Source organism: Bombina bombina, chromosome 3 (assembly GCF_027579735.1).
Source record: "Bombina bombina isolate aBomBom1 chromosome 3, aBomBom1.pri, whole genome shotgun sequence".
Classification (NCBI taxonomy): domain Eukaryota; kingdom Metazoa; phylum Chordata; class Amphibia; order Anura; family Bombinatoridae; genus Bombina; species Bombina bombina.
Window position 1 is genome coordinate 1,127,574,190 of NC_069501.1, and position 22,267 is coordinate 1,127,596,456.

Below are 22,267 nucleotides of genomic sequence, written 5' to 3' on the forward strand. Positions count from 1 at the left end.
TGTTTAGGTCATCCTGCCTTTTTTCTCCCTCCCCGTTCATTCTGTGTCCTCTAGATTGGGTATTTGTTCCCACTAGTAATTGGAATTACGTCATGGACTCTCCATGTCATAGGAAAGAAAACAAAATTTATTCTTACCTGATAAATTTATATATGACCCCGCCCTCTTTTAATTATAATTCGGCAGATTTTTTGTGTAGACTGTTTTAGTGTTAACATTTTTCTCTGCACATGCATGTGAAGCATAGCTAGATATTGTCACTGTACCCACATTTTAAATAATTCAGCTGCTCAGATCATCAGTGGGGCTTGTATCATGTCAGCAATTAACAAATCAAGTCATTACCAGATGGTACAAGCACTTTAGGCTCTCTAAACAAGTGCTGTGTTTAAAATGCTGGTGCACGGTGCATACTTAAATACACTTTTGAGACAGCTATAGCTTTTATCAGAAGCATTTTTGCTAATGCATATTACAAAACTGTTCAATACCGAAATGCACTCATGTGGTTTCCAATTTTGGCTGGAATATCCCTTTAACAGCTTTACTGGGGTGCTCTTTGGCTCCTTCTGCTGGGTTGAATATCCCACTAGTAATTGGAATGAAGTTGTGGACTCTCCATGTCCGGAAATAAATAAATAAATTTATCAGGTAAGCATAAATTTTGTTTTTTAAGTGTTTCACTAAACTTTTTTGTTGCAGAAAACTGTTAACTACAGGTCTTTAAGCATGGAAAGGATTGTTGTGTAAAAAGGCGATTGCGCATGCAATTACAATTTTTCAAGACCTGTAATATCTGCTCAATGAAATTTGGTTGCGAAAATACCATATCCTTTGCGGAAAATACATACCCCGCTAATTGTAATCTTGCTCTTAGAATTTAGTACAGTTGGTCTAACGTAGTGTCAGGTTAGTGCGTGAAAAATAACTAAGTCCTGAAGTTAGCGCGCCTCATTCTTTTGCTTGCAAGCTAACTTTTTACAATTACGTCACAAGGAGGGGTTTCTGTAGCTCAAGCATAACATCAGGGTAAGCACTTTGCTACATTTGTAGCCAATACAATACGTCACATTTAAGACTTAAAGGCATACTAAACACAAATGTTTTATTTCATGATTCAGATAGAGCATGCAATTTTTAAGTGACTTTCTAATTTACTCCTATTATCATTTTTTTTGTTCTCTTGTTATCATTATTTGAAAAGCAGGAATGTAAAGCTTAGCCACCAATCAACAAGCGCTACCCAGGTGCTCAACCAAAAATGGGCCGGCTATGTTCTGCTTTGCACAGAATTATGCTTTAAGGCGATGGTCTGGTACCTAAACTACTTTATAAGTGGGACTCTACTGTATTTCCTTCAAAGAATGGTGAGAGTCCACAAGATCATCACATGTAGGCTATTAGTTCCCTGGCCACCAGGAGGGACCAAACAAACACACACTCTTTTCTATCTCCTCCCTCATCACAGACACTTTTTTAATTTGGCTCTTCATCAGAGAGGTGAAATTCTGAAGTGCTGTGAGCGTCATGTTGTTTGATAGGGGTTCTCTAACCCAGTGTTTTTCAACCAGTGTGCCGTGGCACACTAGTGTGCCTTGAGAGATCCTGAGGTGTGCCACGGCAGACTGACAACAGTGTGACATATTTTTTAAACTTTGCTTGTTTTTTACTCCCAGTGCAGGGGTAGTTTGTAGGAGGCATGGCATAACAGCACAATACATACAGTATGTGTGTGTTTGTGTGTATATGTATATATATATGCTGTATTAGGCTACAATGTGTGATTTTTAAAAAAAAATTTGGGATGGTGGTGTGCCACAGGATTTTTTAATGTAAAAAAGTGTGCCACGGCAAAAAAAAGGTTAAAAATCACTGCTCTAACCAATCTGAGATCCCTGCTCCCCTCAGAATGCCTCCAGGACAGAGGGCATGAAAGGAGTCAGCTGGGCAGTGAATATTTTCTCCTGGTGAGGAGTAGTCTCAGGCCCCCAAATGTATCTGTGCTTGCACTGCCTGATGCCTTCAGTCTGCTCTCCGATGTTTCAGTGTAGAGGAAGGTGGCAGCCAGCTACCATCCATGGCCCAGCAATATATTTTAGGCTCTACAGTGTAGGTTCACATATCCTGTGTATATTTATTACTTAAGAAACACTTTGTCACTTGCAATTTGGTACTTATAAGGTACTGGCCTTGTAAAGAGATCTGGAGCCAGCACATAGCGATGCAATCAATATTTAACAGGCTGCAGCATTAGCCACTCTCCACCTCCATTTAGTGTTTTTTTTTTATAAAACTGCACTTGCAAATAAATAAGGAAAACTTTTATGGGCAGTATTATGAATTTAAGTGGGGCAGCTTTCGGTCCTGGGCCCTTGGCTGGGGCGATGGAGGGCAGATGTAGGGAACATGTTTGTCTTCTGTCTGTAGGCCAGATTATGAGTGTAGCTCAAGCGTCTGTGAACAAGCGATATCGGGGTTTTGCGATAGTTCCCGCAGATATTAAATTTGCACTCGTTTTACAAGTTGAAAGTAAACGCGTTTGCTTTAGCGCAATACACGTCGGGCTAGAGTGTCCTCAGAGCCGTGGTTAACTGTTTCACAAAACCAAAAAGTGTCACAAAACATACATTACAAACTACGGTTACATTCATAATAACTGACATGTTTTGGCACCAAGACCTATGAGAATCTTTCTTTACAAGAAACCCAAAAGCACACAGAGGTGGTGTTGCTTCTACTATGAACCCATGGGTGGTGCTCTCTTGTTTCTCAGATTTAATTGTCCTTTCTGGGATTCATCATAGGTTATTCCTAACAGAAGAGTGGAGACTGCAACAGATGTGAGCCCACCTACAGCTAACTTCCTTTCCTACTGTAACTCAGTACATGGAAGTAACAGGGATGTAGTTGCCGCATCGGAGGAGGTTCCTTTTGCCAATTGAACTTTGGCTAACAAAATGACAGAGGCTAGTGGTGTTTACTCCAGTAACAAGTCTGTAATGGCTTCTCAGAATAGGGCAAGTAATTATAAGGTGTGTATGTTCTATTAAGTGGCACTCAATAGATAATTGCATAGCCCGTCTGTACATCCATCCACAGAACAGATGTCTGTGTGTCTTTCTCTTGCTGCACCCTTCAATCCCTGCTATGGTTAAAAGCTGCCCAAGTCCATAAATTTCAAGAAACTCCAGCCACCAATTTCTTTTAAAAGACCTTTATTCTTTTGTCATGGGTCCCATTGATATACAACGTTTCAAGCCAGCATTAGGCTCTTAGTCATGTACATGACTAAGAGCCTAATGCTGGCTTGAAACGTTGTATATCAATGGGACCCATGACAAAAGAATAAAGGTCTTTTAAAAGAAATTGGTGGCTGGAGTTTCTTGAAATTTATGGACTTTGGTGAGACTTGGCAAGTCTGTTACTCCGTGCCCCACTGAAAGAGGAAAATTGGTGTGCTGTTTTCCATTATTTTGATTCTACTAAAAGCTGCCCAAATCAGCGTTGTACTAACATAAGGGAGTCCATATTTATAACCAATTGTTGAATGAACCATTTGCATAAATGTATATATTTGCATATCTTTACCCAGATTCCTCTGCTACAGTGGAAATCCCTGGTAGTTTAGATTTTCTGTGGATGGATGTACAGATAGCTTACTTAATTATATGTTGAGTTTCACGTAAAGGAACATTAAACACAAAATATTTATTTTATTATTCAGATAGAGCATAGCATTTTAAACAACTTTCCAATGTACTTCTTTTATCAATTTTGCTTTATTCTCTTGGTATCTTTTATTGTAGTAGCAGCAATGCACTACTGGGAGCTAGGTGAACACATCTATAAGCCAATCACAAGAGACTTATATGTGCAGCCACCAATCAGCAGCTAGCTCCCAGCTCCAGAGCCTATCTAGATATGCTTTTTAAAAAAGGATCTCAAGAGAACAAAGCAAATTAGATCATATAAGTAAATTGGAAAGTTGTTTAATTTTGTATGCTCTATCTGAATCCTGAAATAAACTTTTTGGTTTCATGTCCCTTTAACTCATAGTGAGAGTTTTTTCCTCATGTCTTCTACTCACCATAATTTAAAAGGAGATTGGTGTGGATGTCCCTTTAATATTCTTCTAAGCAAAAGAGTAGTACTGTGTTAGCCAGTGAATTAGAACAAAGCATAAATCAGTAAGTAACAAAAGCGATGTACAGGTGATATCTTTGTTAGCTAGCTAACGGAATTATATTGCAAGCTCTCAGGACATTAAGGCCCCTTTGTAAAACAGTAAGCGAGTAACTAAGCTTCATTTGTAAATCAGACTGCCTGACGTAGGGACCTCAGAGTCCTGAAGGCTGGCAATTGTATCACCAATCTGTTTTTTTTCAGTAACCATTTTATATGTTTTCCTTATCACTAGCTTGCTGAATAACAACTTTTGTTTTAATAATTTTAACATTTATCACATATCAATGAATTACAGTAATGGATAACTTTTATATTTCTAATTATCTTTCACCCTATAAGTAAATATATAGGCGGCACAATGCAATCTATTCTATCTAAAAGCCCAAAGATTTGTTTTTAAAGGGATAATGTACTCAGCCAACAGCTATGTATTTAAAGCTGTAGCAGGAACTAATGTATGCAGAACTACCAACTGTGCTGAATCCTTTGGGATTGCCATAGGTTACCCAATAACCTGTCTGCCTGTTCTGAGGCAATGATAAATGCCTTAATATATAAAGAGAAAGAGACGCACTCAGCTGAGTCAGAACAAAAGCTAGAATAACTTCCATGCCTGTTCATTTGCATTGCCACTCGGGGTGCATATTCTTTTAGCACACTATGGCCTAGATTTAGAGTTTGGCGGTAGCCGTGAAAACCAGCGTTAGAGGCTCCTAACGCTGGTTTTAGGCTACCGCCGGTATTTGGAGTCAGTCAGGAAAGGGTCTAACGCTCACTTTTCAGCCACGACTTTTCCATACCGCAGATCCCCTTACGTCAATTGCGTATCCTATCTTTTCAATGGGATCTTTCTAACTCCGGTATTTAGAGTCGTATCTGAAGTGAGCGTTAGAAATCTAACGACAAAACTCCAGCCGCAGAAAAAAGTCAGTAGTTAAGAGCTTTCTGGGCTAACGCCGGTTCATAAGGCTCTTAACTACTGTGCTCTAAAGTACACTAACACCCATAAACTACCTATGTACCCCTAAACCGAGGTCCCCCCACATCGCTGCCACTCGATTACATTTTTTTAACCCCTAATCTGCCGACCGCCACCTACGTTATACTTATGTACCCCTAATCTGCTGCCCCTAACACCGCCGACCCCTATATTATATTTATTAACCCCTAATCTGCCCCCCTCAACGTCGCCTCCACCTGCCTACACTTATTAACCCCTAATCTGCCGAGCGGACCGCACCGCTACTATAATAAAGTTATTAACCCCTAATCTGCCTCACTCCCGCCTCAATAACCCTATAATAAATAGTATTAACCTCTAATCTGCCCTCCCTAACATCGCCGACACCTAACTTCAAACCTTAACCCCTAATCTGCCGACTGGAGCTCACCGCTCATCTACAAATAAATACAATTAAATAAACTAACTAAAGTACAAAAAATAAAAAAGAACTAAGTTACAAAAAATAAAAAAATATTTACAAACATTAGAAAAATATTACAACAATTTTAAACTAATTACATCTACTCTAAGCCCCCTAATAAAATAAAAAAGCCCCCCAAAATAAAAAAATGCCCTACCCTATTCTAAATTACAAAAGTTCAAAGCTCTTTTACCTTACCAGCCCTGAACAGGGCCCTTTGCGGGGCATGCCCCAAGAAATTCAGCTCTTTTGCCTGTAAAAAAACACATACAATACCCCCCCCCAACATTACAACCCACCACCCACATACCACTAATCTAACCCAAACCCCCCTTAAATGAACCTAACACTAAGCCCCTGAAGATTTTCCTACCTTATCTTCACCTCACCGGGTATCACCGATGCGTCCTGGCTCCAAGATCTTCATCCAAGCCCAAGCGGGGGCTAGACATCCATCATCCGATGGCTGAAGAAGTCCAGAAGAGGGTCCAAAGTCTTCATCCTATCCGGGAAGAAGAGTAGATCCGGACCGGCAACCATCTTCTTCCAAGCGGCATCTTCTATCTTCATCCGATGAGGACCGGCTCCATCATGAAGACCTCCAGCGCGGACCCATCTTCTTCCGACGACGTCCAACTGAAGAATGACGGTTCCTTTAAGGGACTTCATCCAAGATGGCGTCCCTCGAATTCCGATTGGCTGATAGGATTCTATCAGCCAATCGGAATTAAGGTAGGAATATTCTGATTGGCTGATTCCATCAGCCAATCAGAATCAAGTTCAATCCGATTGGCTGATCTAATCAGCCAATCAGATTGAGCTCGCATTCTATTGGCTGTTCCGATCAGCCAATAGAATGCGAGCTCAATCTGATTGGCTGATCGGATCAGCCAATCGGATTGAACTTGATTCTGATTGGCTGATTCCATTAGCCAATCAGAATTTTCCTACCTTAATTCCGATTGGCTGATAGAATCCTATCAGCCAATCGGAATTCGAGGGACGCCATCTTGGATGACGTCCCTTAAAGGAACCGTCATTCTTCAGTTGGACGTCGTCGGAAGAAGATGGTCCGCGCTGGAGGTCTTCACGATGGAGCCGGTCCTCATCGGATGAAGATAGAAGATGCCGCTTGGAAGAAGATGGTTGCCGGTCCGGATCTACTCTTCTTCCCGGATAGGATGAAGACTTTGGACCCTCTTCTGGACTTCTTCAGCCGTCGGATGATGGATGTCTAGCCCCCGCTTGGGCTTGGATGAAGATTTTGGAGCCAGGTCGGATCGGTGATACCCGGTGAGGTGAAGATAAGGTAGGAAGATCTTCAGGGGCTTAGTGTTAGGTTTATTTAAGGGGGGGTTTGGGTTAGATTAGGGGTATGTGGGTGGTGGGTTGTAATGTTGGGGGGGGGGTATTGTATGTGGTTTTTTTACAGGCAAAAGAGCTGAATTTCTTGGGGCATGCCCCGCAAAGGGCCCTGTTCAGGGCTGGTAAGGTAAAAGAGCTTTGAACTTTTGTAATTTAGAATAGGGTAGGGCATTTTTTTATTTTGGGGGGCTTTGTTATTTTATTAGGGGGCTTAGAGTAGGTGTAATTAGTTTAAAATTGTTGTAATATTTTTCTAATGTTTGTAAATATTTTTTTATTTTTTGTAACTTAGTTCTTTTTTATTTTTTGTACTTTAGTTAGTTTATTTAATTGTATTTATTTGTAGATATTGTATTTAATTAATTTATTGATAGTGTAGTGTTAGGTTTAATTGTAGATAATTGTAGGTATTGTATTTAATTTATTGATAGTCTAGTATTAGGTTTAATTGTAACTTAGGTTAGGATTTATTTTACAGGCAATTTTGTAATTATTTTAACTATTTTAGCTATTAAATAGTTCTTAACTATTTAATAGCTATTGTACCTGGTTAAAATAAATACAAAGTTACCTGTAAAATAAATATAAATCCTAAAATAGCTATAATATAATTATAATTTATATTGTAGCTATATTAGGATTTATTTTACAGGTAAGTATTTAGCTTTAAATAGGAATAATTTATTTAATAAGAGTTAATTCATTTCGTTAGATTTAAATTATATTTAACTTAGGGGGGTGTTAGTGTTAGGGTTAGACTTAGCTTTAGGGGTTAATACATTTATTAGAATAGCGGTGAGCTCCAGTCGGCAGATTAGGGGTTAATGTTTGAAGTTAGGTGTCGGCGATGTTAGGGAGGGCAGATTAGGGGTTAATACTATTTATTATAGGGTTAGTGAGGCGGATTAGGGCTTAATAACTTTATTATAATAGCGGTGTGGTCCGCTCGGCAGATTAGGGGTTAATAAGTGTGGGCAGGTGGAGGCGACGTTGTGGGGGCAGATTAGGGGTTAATAAATATAATATAGGGGTCGGCGATGTTAGGGCAGCAGATTAGGGGTACATAGGGATAATGTAAGTAGCGGCGGTTTACAGAGCGACAGATTAGGGGTTAATAATAATATGCAGGGGTCAGCGATAGCGGGGGCGGCAGATCAGGGGTTAATAAGTGTAAGGTTATGGGTGTTTAGACTCGGGGTACATGTTAGAGTGTTAGGTGCAGACGTAGGAAGTGTTTCCCCATAGCAAACAATGGGGCTGCGTTAGGAGCTGAACGCGGCTTTTTTGCAGGTGTTAGGTTTTTTTTCAGCTCAAACAGCCCCATTGTTTTCTATGGGGGAATTGTGCACGAGCACGTTTTTGAAGCTGGCCGCATCCGTAAGCAACTCTGGTATCGAGAGTTGCAGTGGCGTTAAATATGCCTGTACGCTCCCTTTTTGGAACCTAACGCAGCCATTCTGTGAACTCTCAATACCAGAGGTATTTAAAAGGTGCAGCCAGAAAAAAGCCAGCGTTAGCTACGCGGGTCGTTACCGACAAAACTCTAAATCTAGCCGTATGCCCAATGACAGTCCAGTGCCGAAATACCAGGCAATTCTTCTCTGAACAAGAGAAACAACAACCCCAGACGATCGTTTCAGCCTTCTGTGGGCCTCGTCAGTGAGGTGCAGTTGCATCTCTCTAAGGGCATGTGTGCAAGGAGTCCACATCTGGTTTCCCCCAGACGATCGTTTCGGCCTTCTGTGGGCCTCGTCTGTGAGGTGCAGTTGCAGTGAGGTGCTGTCGGCATTTATCAATGTGCGGCAGACATGATACGCTGCATCGTATCATGTCCGTCCACACTTTAATAAATATACCCCATAGATTTACATTTTTGTATCAATTTTTATATACAACCCTTAAATGTACATTATTTCTAGGCTTAAAGAAAAAAAAAATGTCTTGCTGAGTTTAAATAAAGAAAAATACTTCAGGAAAAACCACGCTCTATAAATAAAACTAAATTTTATTAACAACTTTAAAATAGCGACAGAAACGCTCTTTACAAAACTTGAAGAATGGATGCGTAGCACAGATTGCTTACGCGTTTCGGCAAAATGCCATAAACATAGCCTTCTGTATACTATTATAGAACAACCTTTAAAAAACTCTAAAATTACCTTATTGGTTAATTAACTAAGCATCATTCCATAATGCACCTGTTTGAATGGCAAGGTGTTTACCGTAATAAACTGTTATAAAGGACTTTAAGACATAAATCACCTGAGTATATCTGTTTGTGAAATACCTGCTAAAATACGGTATGTTGTATTAAACTATTTCCACATAACATATATAAATAAATATATTCTAACAGAGGAAATGGTAATAGTGTTATGGTGTTGTGTTGGGGGATACCTGATTGACACCCCTAATGGGCTTATTGTAATGCTCTGGGAATTACCATAAAGGGAGCCTTTGTAATAACTAGAATGTTAAGTACAATATAGGTATTATTAATAATGGTAAGAATACTAATTGATATAATACTAATTACAATGGTGTAAGAAAGTAAACTGGGCTACTCCCAAAAATTCATTATATCGTATCTTGAATTTAAACCTTCTGGGTATCTGGTTTTTAATTTAAGGATCCAAAAGGCTTCTCTTTTGGCTAGGATTTTTTCCACATCACCTCCTCTTTTGGGTACCAAAAGCGCACCATTTCAGTGTATCAAGTTTTCCGCAATGTTTCCCTGCAAAATGACTCACTAAGGGGGTAGTTAGTTTACCTTTCCCTAGTGTGGAGAGGTGCTCCCTAATCCTGGATTTTATGTTCCTAGATGTGAGACCTATATATTGAACCTGACAGGCCTCACATTTAAGCATTTAAATGACCTGTGTGGATATACAGTTCATGCATGACTTGATGGGAAATCTTTCCCCTGTGACACATGAACTAAATTCCTTAGTCCTATCCAGGTATTCACATGGTCTACATCTAGTGTGTCCACAGTCATACATTCCTGTGCTAGTAAGCCAGGAACTAGTTGTTGATCCTTCTTGTTTGAGTTGGGTAGGTGATAGGATGGATCCCAGAGTGGGACATCTCCTGGAGCTGCATCTGATATCCTGTTTGGCTAATTCTGTTAGATTGTCATCCGCTGCTAAAATTGGGAAATGTTTCTTGACTATACTTGCTATCTGAGGAAATTGAGAGCTGTAGCTAGTAACAAAGTTGACACCTCTGAATTTCTATCTATCCTTTTGGGTATTTAGTAATATTTGGGTCATATGCCTGCTTTCAACTTTCTTTCTAGCTGGCAATATGATTTTCTTAGAATAACCTCTCTCTTTTAATCTTTCCTCAAGATCTCTGGCCTGTATCCGAAATTCTTCATTGTTGGTGCAGTTCCTCTTTATACGAGTAAACTCCCCTTTAGCCACAGCTGATGCTGTGTGCTTGGGATGGCAATTTCCGGCTATAGGCTTCCTATATACTTTGGTGTCTATTGTTCCATTCTTATTCCCGGTTAAGGTTAAATCTAAGTATTATTATATAACTATTATTGTTCAAGTAATTAACAAAGGATACAATGTTATCTTTAGGGCCCCTCCAGATGAACAGGAGGTCATCAATGTACCTCCTGTACAGCTGTATGTCCTCTCTGCATGGGTTTCCATCTCCAAAGACATGGAAATATTCCCACCAACCTAAAAAAAGGTTGGCGTAAGATGGGGCGAATTTCGCTCCCATCGCCATTCCACGCCTTTTGAGATAGAAAATACCCTGAAATTATAAAAAATTATGTGTGAGTAAAAATGTAGTCACCCTCAGAATAAATTTTTGAAAATACAATGTGTAATCTGTAAAAAATTGTAAAAATAAACCTATAGCCTTAATACCCTCCTCATGTGGAATTGAGGAGTAAAGAGAAACAGCATCCACAGTGACCCAACTATAAGTATCATTCCACTCTTGGCCCTCCAGGAGATTAAGAACATGTTTGGTGTCCTTGACATGTGATTGCAAGGAAACCACTAAAGGTTGTAAAATCCAGTCCAGCCATTGGGATAGGTGCTCTGTGAGCGACCCTATCCCGCTGACTATGGGTCTACCTTGAACATTGCTTAGGCTCTTATGTGTTTTTGGAAGATGGTGAAAGAGCGGAATTCTGGGTTTCAAAACATTGATATATTTAACTGTATTCTCATACATATTGCCCTCTTCTAGAGCATCATCCAAAATTTGTGAAAATTATTTTTGATAGACACTAGTGGGGTCCCTAGGTAGTACCTGATAACCTTTAATAAAGTCATATTTTATACGTGCATCAGAATTTAATCACTATATTGCAAAAGATTTGTATACCAAACTAACCGCTAGATTACGAGTCTTGCGTTAGCCTTAAAAAGCAGCGTTGAGGGGTCCAAACGCTGCTTTTTAACGCCCGCTGGTATTACGAGTCAGGCAGGAGAGGGTCTACCGATCACTTTTTTTCCGCGATTTTAGCATACCGCAAATCCCCTTACGTCAATTGCGTATCCTATCTTTTTAATGGGATTTGCCTAACGCCGGTATTACGATTGCCTGAAAAAGTGAGCGGTAGACCCTCTCCTGGCAAGACTCCTACCGCATTTAAAAGTCAGTAGTTAAAGAGATACTAACCCCACATTTTTAGTTCAGCACCTTGATAGAGCTTGCTGATTGGTTTGCTACATTTAGCCACAAATCAGCAAGCTACCCAGGTGCTGAACAAAAAATAGTCCAGCTCTAAAGCTTACAGTACTGCTTTTTCAAATCAAGATAGCATGAGAACAAAGAAAAATTGATAATAGGAGTAAATTAGAAAGGTGCTTAAAATCTCATGTTCTATCTGAATCATAAAAAAAATGGGTTTAGTATCCCTTTAAGAGTTTTATGGGCTAACGCCGGAACATAAAGCTCTTAACTAAAGTGATAAAAAGTACACTAACACCCATAAACTACCTATTAACCCCTAAACCGAGCCCCCCCCCACATCGGAAACACTTAACTAAAATGTTTAACCCCTAATCTGCCGACCAGACAACGCCGCCACTTTAATACATTTATTAAACCCTAAACCGCCGCACTCCCGCCTCGCAAACACTAGTTAAATTTTATTAACCCCTAATCCCTATCATCGACGACACCTACCTACATTTATTAACCCCTAATCTGCCGCCCCCAACGTCGCCACTACTATATTAGATTTATTAACCCCTAAACCTAAGTCTAACCCTAAGTCTAACCCCCTAACTTAAATATAATTTAAATAAAACAAAATAAAATTACTACAATTAAATAAATTATTCCTATTTAAAACGAAATACTTACCTGTAAAATAAACCCTAAACTAGCTACAATATAACTAATAGTTACATTGTAGCTAGCTTAGGGTTTATTTTTATTTTACAGGCAACTTTGTATTTATTTTAACTAGGTGCAATAGTTATTAAATAGTTATTAACTATTTAATAACTTCCTACTTAAAATAAGTACAAATTTACCTGTAAAATAAATCCTAACCTAAATTACAATTACACCTAAAACTACACTATCATTAAATGAATTAAATAAATTACCTACAATTAACTATTAAATTAAATAAGTACAAAAAAAACAACACTAAATTACAGAAAATAAAAAAAGAATTACAATTTTTTAAAACTAATTACACCTAATCTAATCCCCCTAATAAAATAAAAAGCCCCCCAAAATAATAAAATTCCCTACCCTATACTAAATTACAAATAGCCCTTAAAAGGGCCTTTTGCGGGGAATTGCCCCAAAGTAATCAGCTCTTTTACCTGTAAAAAAAAAATACAATACCCCCCTCAACATTAAAACCCACCAGCCACACACCCAACCCTACTCTAAAACCCACCCAATCCCCCCTTAAAAAAACCTAACACTACCCCCTTGAAGATCACCCTACCTTGAGCCGTCTTCACCCAGCTGGGCACAAGTGGACGTCCAGAGGGGCAGAAGTCTTCATCCGATCCGGCCAGAAGATGACCTCCAGACCGGCAGAAGTCTTCATCCAGGCAGCATCTTCTATCTTCTTCCATCCGGAGCGGGTCCATTCTGAAGACATCCGATGCGGAGCATCCTCTTCCATCCGACGGCGACTGAAGAATGAAGGTTCCTTTTAGTGATGTCATCCAAGATGGCGTCCCTTCAATTCCGATTGCCTGATAGAATCTTATCAGTCAATCGGAATTAAGGTAGGAAAAATCCTATTGGCTAATGCAATCAGCCAATAGGATTGATCTTGCATTCTATTGGCTGTTCCAATCAGCCAGTAGAATGCGAGCTCAATCCTATTGGCTGATTGGATCAGGTAAAAGAGCTGATTACTTGGGGGATAGAAAGTCCTAACGTTATAGGATGAAACGCATTGAGGTCATCAACGCTCTGACGTCACGCACATATTCGAACCATCCCATCCTGACTGGAGAGCCCACGAGAGATTCTGGCGCCTACCTGGTTGGGACTACTACCATCTACCTCCTGGTCGGGACTGCTAATACGCTAACGGCACGGCTCAGAGCATTTGCTTATGTTTGTTCTTGATATGCCTGAACATTTTTAATATCTTGTGAGTTTTTTTACAAGCGCTATTATTGTTCAAATAAAACTTTTACTCTTAGATGGGATGCGCTTTCTTTGTTTTTTACAGTAATTGTAATTTAGGTTAGGATTTATTTTACAGGTAAATTTGTACTTATTTTAACTAGGAAGTTATTAAATAGTTAATAACTATTTAGTAACTATTCTACCTAGTTAAAATAAATACAAAGTTGCCTGTAAAATAAAAATAAATCCTAAGCTAGCTACAATGTAACTATTAGTTTATTTTATTGGTAAGTATTTAGTTTTAAATAGGAATAATTTATTTAATTGTAGTAAATTTATTTAGATGTATTTAAATTATATTTAAGTTAGGGGGTGTTAGGGTTAGGGTTAGACTTCGGTTTAGGTTTTAATAAATTTATTATAGTGGCGGCGACATTGGCGGCGGCAGATTAGGGGTATATAAATTTACTATAGTTGCGGCAACGTTGGGGGGGCAGATTAGGGGTTAATAAATATAATGTAGGGTTCAGCGATGTTGGGGGCAGCAGATTAGGGGTTCATAAGTATAATTAAGGTGGCGGCGGTGTCCGGAGCGGCAGATTAGGGGTCAATAATATAATGTAGGTGGCGACGGGGGCGGCAGATTAGGGGTTAATAAGTGTAAGATTAGGGGTGTTTAGACTCAGGGTTCATGTTAGGATGTTAGGTGCAGACATAAAGTTCATTTCCCCATAGGAAACAATGGGGCTGCGTTAGGAGCTGAACGCTGCTTTTTTGCAGGTGTTAGTTTTTTTTTCAGTCAGCTCAGCCCTATTGATTCCTATGGGGAAATCGTGCACAAGCACGTTTTGCCAGCTTACCGCTACCATAAGCAGTGCTGGTATTACAGTGAGATGTGGAGCTAAATTTTGCAGAAAACTTGTAATACCAGTGTTGGCTTAAGTGAGCGGTAAGAAAAAAAGGCTTGTTAGCACCGCACAGCCTTACCGACAAAAACTTGTAATCTAGCCGTAAATGTTTTAAAGGCATTTACAACTTTCTTTTCCAAGCAAAATTTGCATTGTTTTGCAGTCCATTGACGAACTTTCTTAAGGGCTAGATTACAATTGGAAATTTACAGGCTTGTGATAAATAACCAGCCATTACAAGTGGCTGCTTATTGCTACCATAAGTTCAGGGTAGCAATTAGCGCTTAAAAAATTAACCAGAGTTCAGACCTCTGGTTAATTTTTTAAATGTCCCCCAATTGCCTCTAAAATACAGTGTGTAGTGCTTATAAAAAAAAGCATTTAAAAAGCAAAAAAACCAAAACAAAAACTGCACAAAGCAGTTATCAGGGGTTAAAGTTGGCGGGTGTGGGGTGTTAGAAAAAAAAAAACAGCACTGAAAAGTGCCTTTACATTGCGGTCTATGGGAACTGTGTGTTCCCTGTAAATATATATGTATATAATTATAAACATATATATTTATGTGTTAATATGTGTATATACACCTATAAACACATAAATATATATATGTATATATCCATATACATATATGTTTACAATCTGCTGCCCATCGCTGCGTGATTTACCCCTTTCGCTGCGCTAGTTCTCATGCCGTGTCTCACGGCATGAGAACAAGGCTCCCATTGGAGCCGATGGAAGAGCGCTCTCGTGAATGCAATGCTTCAGTGCAATGCAACACGAGGTTGCGTTCGCATTGCACCTAACTCATAATACCAGCGCACATTTGCGTGCCCTGGTATTACAAATTGGAGCACAAATATCACTTTAGCGAAAGCGATATTTTGAGCTCCACTTGTAACCTGGACCTTAATGTTGTATTCCCTTATTCATTACTGTGGTAAATTAGAGGGTGATATACTGTAAATGAGCTCCTGCGCATATCCACAAATCACTGTGCAGCATGAAGAAGAATCAGGGAACTGTACCCCACTGAATATACCCCCGTTTCTCTAGTCTAGTGGGAGTAGAAAATCCCAAATTTCAAAATTACATTACAGGAAAAGTACATTGTAAATTTGTTTCATTACCTATAATAAAACATTTTATGACAAATTATTTTTGTTTACCATCCATTTAATTTAAAATGTTACAATCCAAAATGATCTCCTACGTCCAAAATGTATTGCATACTGTATGTCTTCAAAGGATTCATTACACTTTTTTTTTACGTATTTTAGTGTTCTGAAAGCCTCAGGGGATGACATCACTGTGACTGTGTATTGCTGGACCTTGGCAAATATCTATAGAACTAACACCCCCTGGCCAGGGTAACAGTGATGCAAGGCCATTCTTCTTTGGATTTTGCATTATTTAGCAGGTGTTACCTTGATTTTCCATAAGTAAATCTTCCTTAAGGAGAAGTGACATCTGTAGTATTTACTTATTTATTTTGCTTTGACACATTTAGAAAACACTTGTGTGGGATATATTTCCATACAAATTAGATATATTTGTATTTTATGATGCTGATATTTATCCAAATTAATCTGCATTCCCTTTGTTGGGATTTCTATTCCACAAAAGCTTTTAATTCCTTCCATTCATCCCAGATACTGTTAAAAAGGCTGATGACAGTGAGAAAGTAATTGAGTGGGAGGAAACAGCTTTTGTTTGTTTCTTTTTTTTTTTTTGCATTGTTACCTTTTGTTTATCATTTTAGCATTGTGAGTGTTTCTGCTTGAGAGTGATAGGTTTGTTTGTGGGAGCGCTTTTTTTCAGCAATCCTGGCAGGTTTTTGTGCTCATCTTCTGTCAATAGAAACCACATGGCTTTCTAGCTGTGATATAATCACTGATGGATGATTTTATCTCACATAAGTTTCACTCTATGCTTTACAATTAATTACAAAACCAAAGGATTCATCAGGTGATTCATACCACAAAATGACATTCATCTTTTTATATCAATAATCTAATTAATATACTTTAATATGTTCATGCACATAACAGGAGAATTACAGAAGCAGGCACCACACACAGCAACAATTGTGCACAAACAGATGCATTTTAACAAATGTTGTTATCAATTTTGCATGAGATAAATAATGCATCACGGTTTGGTATATGGAGATTAACGAACAAGGTGTCTAAAATATCAAACTATTTCATTTATATGACCCTTAAGGGACACTAAACCCAAACATTTTCTTTCATGATTGAAGTAGAGAATACAATTATAAACAACCTTCCAATTTACTTCTATTATCTAATTTTCTTCATTCTATATATATCCCTTGTTGAGGAAATTGCAATACACATGGATGAGCCAATCACATGATTCATCTATGTGCAGCAATCAGCAGCTACTGAGCCTATCTAGATATGCTTTTCAGCAAAGTATATCAAGAGAACGAAGCAAGTTAGATAATAGAAGTAAATTAGAAAGTTGTTTAAAATTGCATGCTCCTTCTAAATCATGAAAGAAAAAATTTGGGTTTCATGTCCCTTTAACCCCATAAGGACCAACAACGTACAGGGTACGTCCTACAAAAAAAGGTCCTTAATGACCAAGGACGTACCCTGTACGTCGTTGGTGTTTCCAAGCGGTGGAAGCGATCCTGATCGCTTCCAGACGCTTTCATGTTATTGCAGTGATGCCTCGATATCGACGCATCCTGCAATAACATTTGTTAGCCACCCGATGCAGAATACGTTTTACACAGCAGAATACGTTTTAAAAAAAAACAACTTTTATTTTAGTATTGGCAGACTTTCTGCCAGTACTTAAGATGGTGGGGACAATTGTGGGGTGGGGGAGGGAAGAGAGCTGTTTGGGAGGGATCAGGGGGTGTGGTGTGTCAGGTGGGAGGCTGATCTCTACACTAAAGCTAAAATTAACCCTTCAAGCTCCCTACAAGCTACCTAATTAACCCCTTCACTGCTGGGCATAATACATGTGTGGTGCGCAGCAGCATTTAGCAGCCTTCTAATTACCAAAAAGCAATGCCAAAGCCATATATGTCTGCTATTTCTGAACAAAGGGGATCCCAGAGAAGCATTTAAACCATGTGTGCCTTAATTGCACAAGCTGTTTGTAAATAATTTCAGTGAGAAACCTAAAATTGTGAAAAATGTTTTTTTCTTTTTATTTGATCGCATTTTGCGGTGAAATGGGGGCATGAAATATACCAAAAGGGGCCTAGATCAATACCTTGGGTTGTCTACTACAGTGTTTTTCAACCAGTGTGCCGTGAGAGATCCTCAGGTGTGCCACGGCAGACTGACAACAGTGTGACATATATTTTTTAAACTTTGCTTGTTTTTTTACTCCCAGTGCAGGGGTGTCCCTCTTTCAAATTTTGAAATATTGGGAGGTATGTGACAGGCTCATCAGGCACAACCATGACATATTGACATTCATTCACAGACAATCATTATGATTGTTTGTGAATGAATGCCAATATTTCACTAATAGTTTGTAGGAGGAATGGCATAACAGCACAATAGATACAGTATGTGTGTGTGTATATATATATATATATATATATATATATATATGCTGTATTAGGCTACAATGTGTGATTTTTTTTAAATTTTGGGATGGTGGTGTGCCACAGGATTTTTTAATGTAAAAAAAGTGTGCCACGGCAAAAAAAAGGTTAAAAATCACTGGTCTACTACACTAAAGCTAAAATTAACCCTACAAGCTCCCTAATTAACCCCTTCACTGCTGGGCATAATACATGTGTGGTGCGCAGCGGCATTTAGCGGCCTTCTAATCACCAAAAAGCAACGCCAAAGCCATATAAGTCTGCTATTTCTGAACAAAGGGGATCCCAGAGAAGCATTTACAACCATTGGTGCCATAATTGCACAAGCTGTTTGTAAATAATTTTAGTGAGAAACCTAAAATTTGTGAAAATAATTGTGAAAAAGTGAACATTTTTTTTTTTTTAATCACATTTGACTGTGAAAGGGTGGCATGAAATATACCAAAATGGGCCTAGATCAATACTTTGGGTTGTCTTCTTAAAAAAATATACATGTCAAGGGATATTCAGGGATTCCTGACAGATATCAGTGTTACAATGTAGCTATTGCAAAAAAAAAATTAAAAAAAAAAATTGTTTGGAAATAGCAACGTGTTACTTGTATTTATTGCCCTATAACTTGCAAAAAAGGCAAAGAACATGTAAACATTGGGTATTTCTAAACTCAGGACAAAAACAGATTTTGGGGGTCAAAGTTAAAGAAAAGTGTGTTTTTTCCATTTTTTCCTTATATTTTATAATTTTTTTATAGTAAATGATAAGATATGATGAAAATAATGGTATCTTTACAAAGTCCATTTAATGGCGAGAAAAATAATATGTGTGGGTACAGTAAATGAGTAAGAGGACAATTACAGCTAAACACAAACACTGCAGAAATGTAAACATAGCCCTGGTCCCAAACGGTCAGAAAATGGAAAAGTGCTATGGTCCTAAGGGGTTAATGCACAAACATACTTAAAGGAACAGTAAAGTCAAAATTAAACTTTTGGATAGAGCATGCAATTTTAAACAACTTTCCAATTGACTTCTGTTATCAAATTTGATTTGTTCTCTTAGTATCTTTTATTAAAGAGTAAAACTAGGTAGGCTAAGGAGTGTGCACGTGTATTTAGTACTCTATTGCAGCAGCGTCTTGCAACATTATTTGTAGCTTTGTTATACAATGTTGCAAAACACTGCTGCCTGCCATAGAGTACTACAGATATGTGCACACTCCTGAGCTCTTATGAGCATACCCAGTTTTGTTCTTCAATAAAAGATACTAGGAGAACAAACTAAATTTGATGACAGAAGTAAATTGGAAAGTTGTTTAAAATTGCATGCTCTATCTGAATCATGAAGGTTTAATTTTTGACTTTACTCTCCCTTTTACTTGATAATTAGAGGATATCATAAGGGTTTCAGAGTTGGGGGCCGATTTATCATGGCCGAATAGGGCCAAATACATATGCGCCGGAAACAGGAGTTAAGAAGCCTCTGAGGCAGCAGACATTAATCCGCACAATAGCATAATATCGGGTTGATTGACACCCCCTGCTAGCGGCCGATTGGCCTCTAATCTGCAGGGGCGGCATTGCACAAGCAGTGCAATGATAAATGCCGAAAGCGTATGCTGTCCAATCGGCCCCTTGGTATAGTTTGTGCTTCTGAAAAGGTTTTTGAGATCCACACTCATGTCACTGCTGCTGTTATACCGCTATCTGCTAGTGCCTCCCGTCATACTCACACAATGTGCAAAACATAAAATACAATCCGTTTCAAATGATAAACATATCTTATATGTGGACATGCTGAGACTACACAACAGTCTGTTTCTGAAATATGCTGTCCTCAGTCAGTCCACTGTGTTGCTTTGTCACCCTTGTGTCCATGCAGGAGCGGAACTAGCATTGGTGCAGCGCATCAGGGCCCTAGTGCCGGGGTGCCCATAGCAGCCAGTCTATACATAGTCGTGTGAGTGTGTGGTCATTATCTGTGTATCAACACTAATTATACAGTGCAGCATGTTCACTATTAGTGCATAGATATTCTGTCATTATACAGCACAGCATATTTATCAGAGTAAACATACTCATCATATTTATACAGAACAATAAACTTATTAGGGTATAGTGTACAGTCACATTATACAGTACAGTGTGCTCACTGCCAGTATCATTGTAAAGTGCAGCATGGCCATTATCAGTGTGTGTGTGTTATATATAATGTGTGTATTACACACATATTTACTGTATATATATATATATATATATATATATATATATATATATATATATATATATATATACTCAAAATCACTATACAAAGAAGTATGTCAATTTGCACCAGAGCCCTCTGTTGTGTAGGTCTGCTACTGTATCTGTGTCCAATGCGGTACAGTTTAACTCTGTCACCTGCATGTCCAATTTTGTACTGTACTGTTCTGCTCTGTCACCTCTGTGTCCTGTGCTGTACTATTTTGCTCTGTCACATCAATTTAAATTAAAAAAAATACTTAACGGTTTAATTTTTAGAATACTAATAATAATTTAGATTATTTTTCCAGTTATAAAAGAAAATACTGATTTAGTTATATACCATTTAGTTACATTTAGTTATATACCATTAGAAATACATAGATAGATCATTGAAATGAATGAAATTATTAGGTGGTGAACTATGTCCAGTTTAATAGGTTCATACAGAACAAAGTTCCAATGTAAAAACTTACTGGAAAAATAAAAATCACATGATCGTTAATGTGATCATGTGATTTAAAGGCCGGGATTGGATAATGGGGGACTGCATTGCTAGGCACACCCCCTAGTCCTTTTTTTTATTAACCAAAAGAAGGAGGCTGCAGTATGCCATAAAATGTAGGACATTCCATGCTGTACTAACGGTGTTAAAGCCCAGTGCTGTTAGGATGGCATGGAACGTCCTAATGACGTTAAGGGGTTAATAATAAGAGTTTAAAAAGCTTTATTTAATTTCTACCGCTTGCCCTTCCCTCCTCATACTTAGGTCCTTGTGCAGATCTATTCCACTCTATTCATTGAGCTTCTTGAAACTTAGTAAGAGTTGATTCTGTGTACATAGATATGCATGGACGCAATGGCATTACAGGGACAGTAAAGATAAAATTAAACTTTTATGATTTAGATAGAAGATGCAGTGTTAACTTTCTATTTTACTTTTATTATCTCATTTGCTTTGTTCTTTTGGTATCGATTGTTGAAAAACATATATAGCTAGGCTCAGGAGCAATGCACTTTTGTGAGCTAGCTGCATGTCATTGGCTCAACCAATCAGTTTACCTAGCTCCCAGTAAAGCATTGTTCTCCCTTCAACAGAGGATTTCAAGAGAATGAATCAAATTTAATAAAAGAAGTACATTTGAAATCTAAAAATTGTATTTTCTATCTAAATCATGAAAGAACAAATGTTGGGGTCATGTCCTTTTAAGATCTATTTCTCAACTTTGTATGCTTATTTTATAACGTTTTGCTGTGAAGAAGGGGCATGTTATTTCTGCAGACACAAGAATATGTGATAATATATTCTTGACAGAAAACATGACATTGTGAATGATAGCGTGGAGCCCAGTATGGGCTTGGAGTAGGCTTAAGGGTTAAGACCCCGTGGGGATGTGAGGTGTAATTGGAATTTTTGCAAGTGTCGCATTGTGTTGGGAGGGGATTAGCTTATCTTTATAAGGTCCTGACAGGAAGTCCAAGGCCTCTTTTCCATCCCTGTGGCTGAAGATTTCTGGTTGCTCTGCCCTCACTCCCTTGTTAGGATGGCGGCCTTGATTCTTATGGAACTCACATGGGTTGTTTAGTTTAACACAGAAGGGGTAGGTTTATCTGAACTAGCCTCTGGTAAGTCCATGTTTGTAATTTTATTCTCTTCCCAGTAATAGCTTGTTTGTGTGGTCAGCAGATCTGTGTCCCCTTATGGGTGAGAGATTTTCTCGATCTGGTCGCGGGAGGTCTTGGCCCCTTGTTTTACATCTTAGGCTAATTTAATTTTCTTTTGTCCCGGCGGAGGTATGTTGCGTTTTTTCTTATAAACTGGCACGCCTTTGTGTTCTACTGAGGCACGTTTTGGCGTTGCTGGAGGATCCCACTCTAAATGGGTCTGGGGATTCTCAGTCTTAATCTTTGACTGGCTTGCTTGCATAGACATAAGGGGATGAAATAATCTTCTTATAGTCTTTGTTATTTGTGTATCCT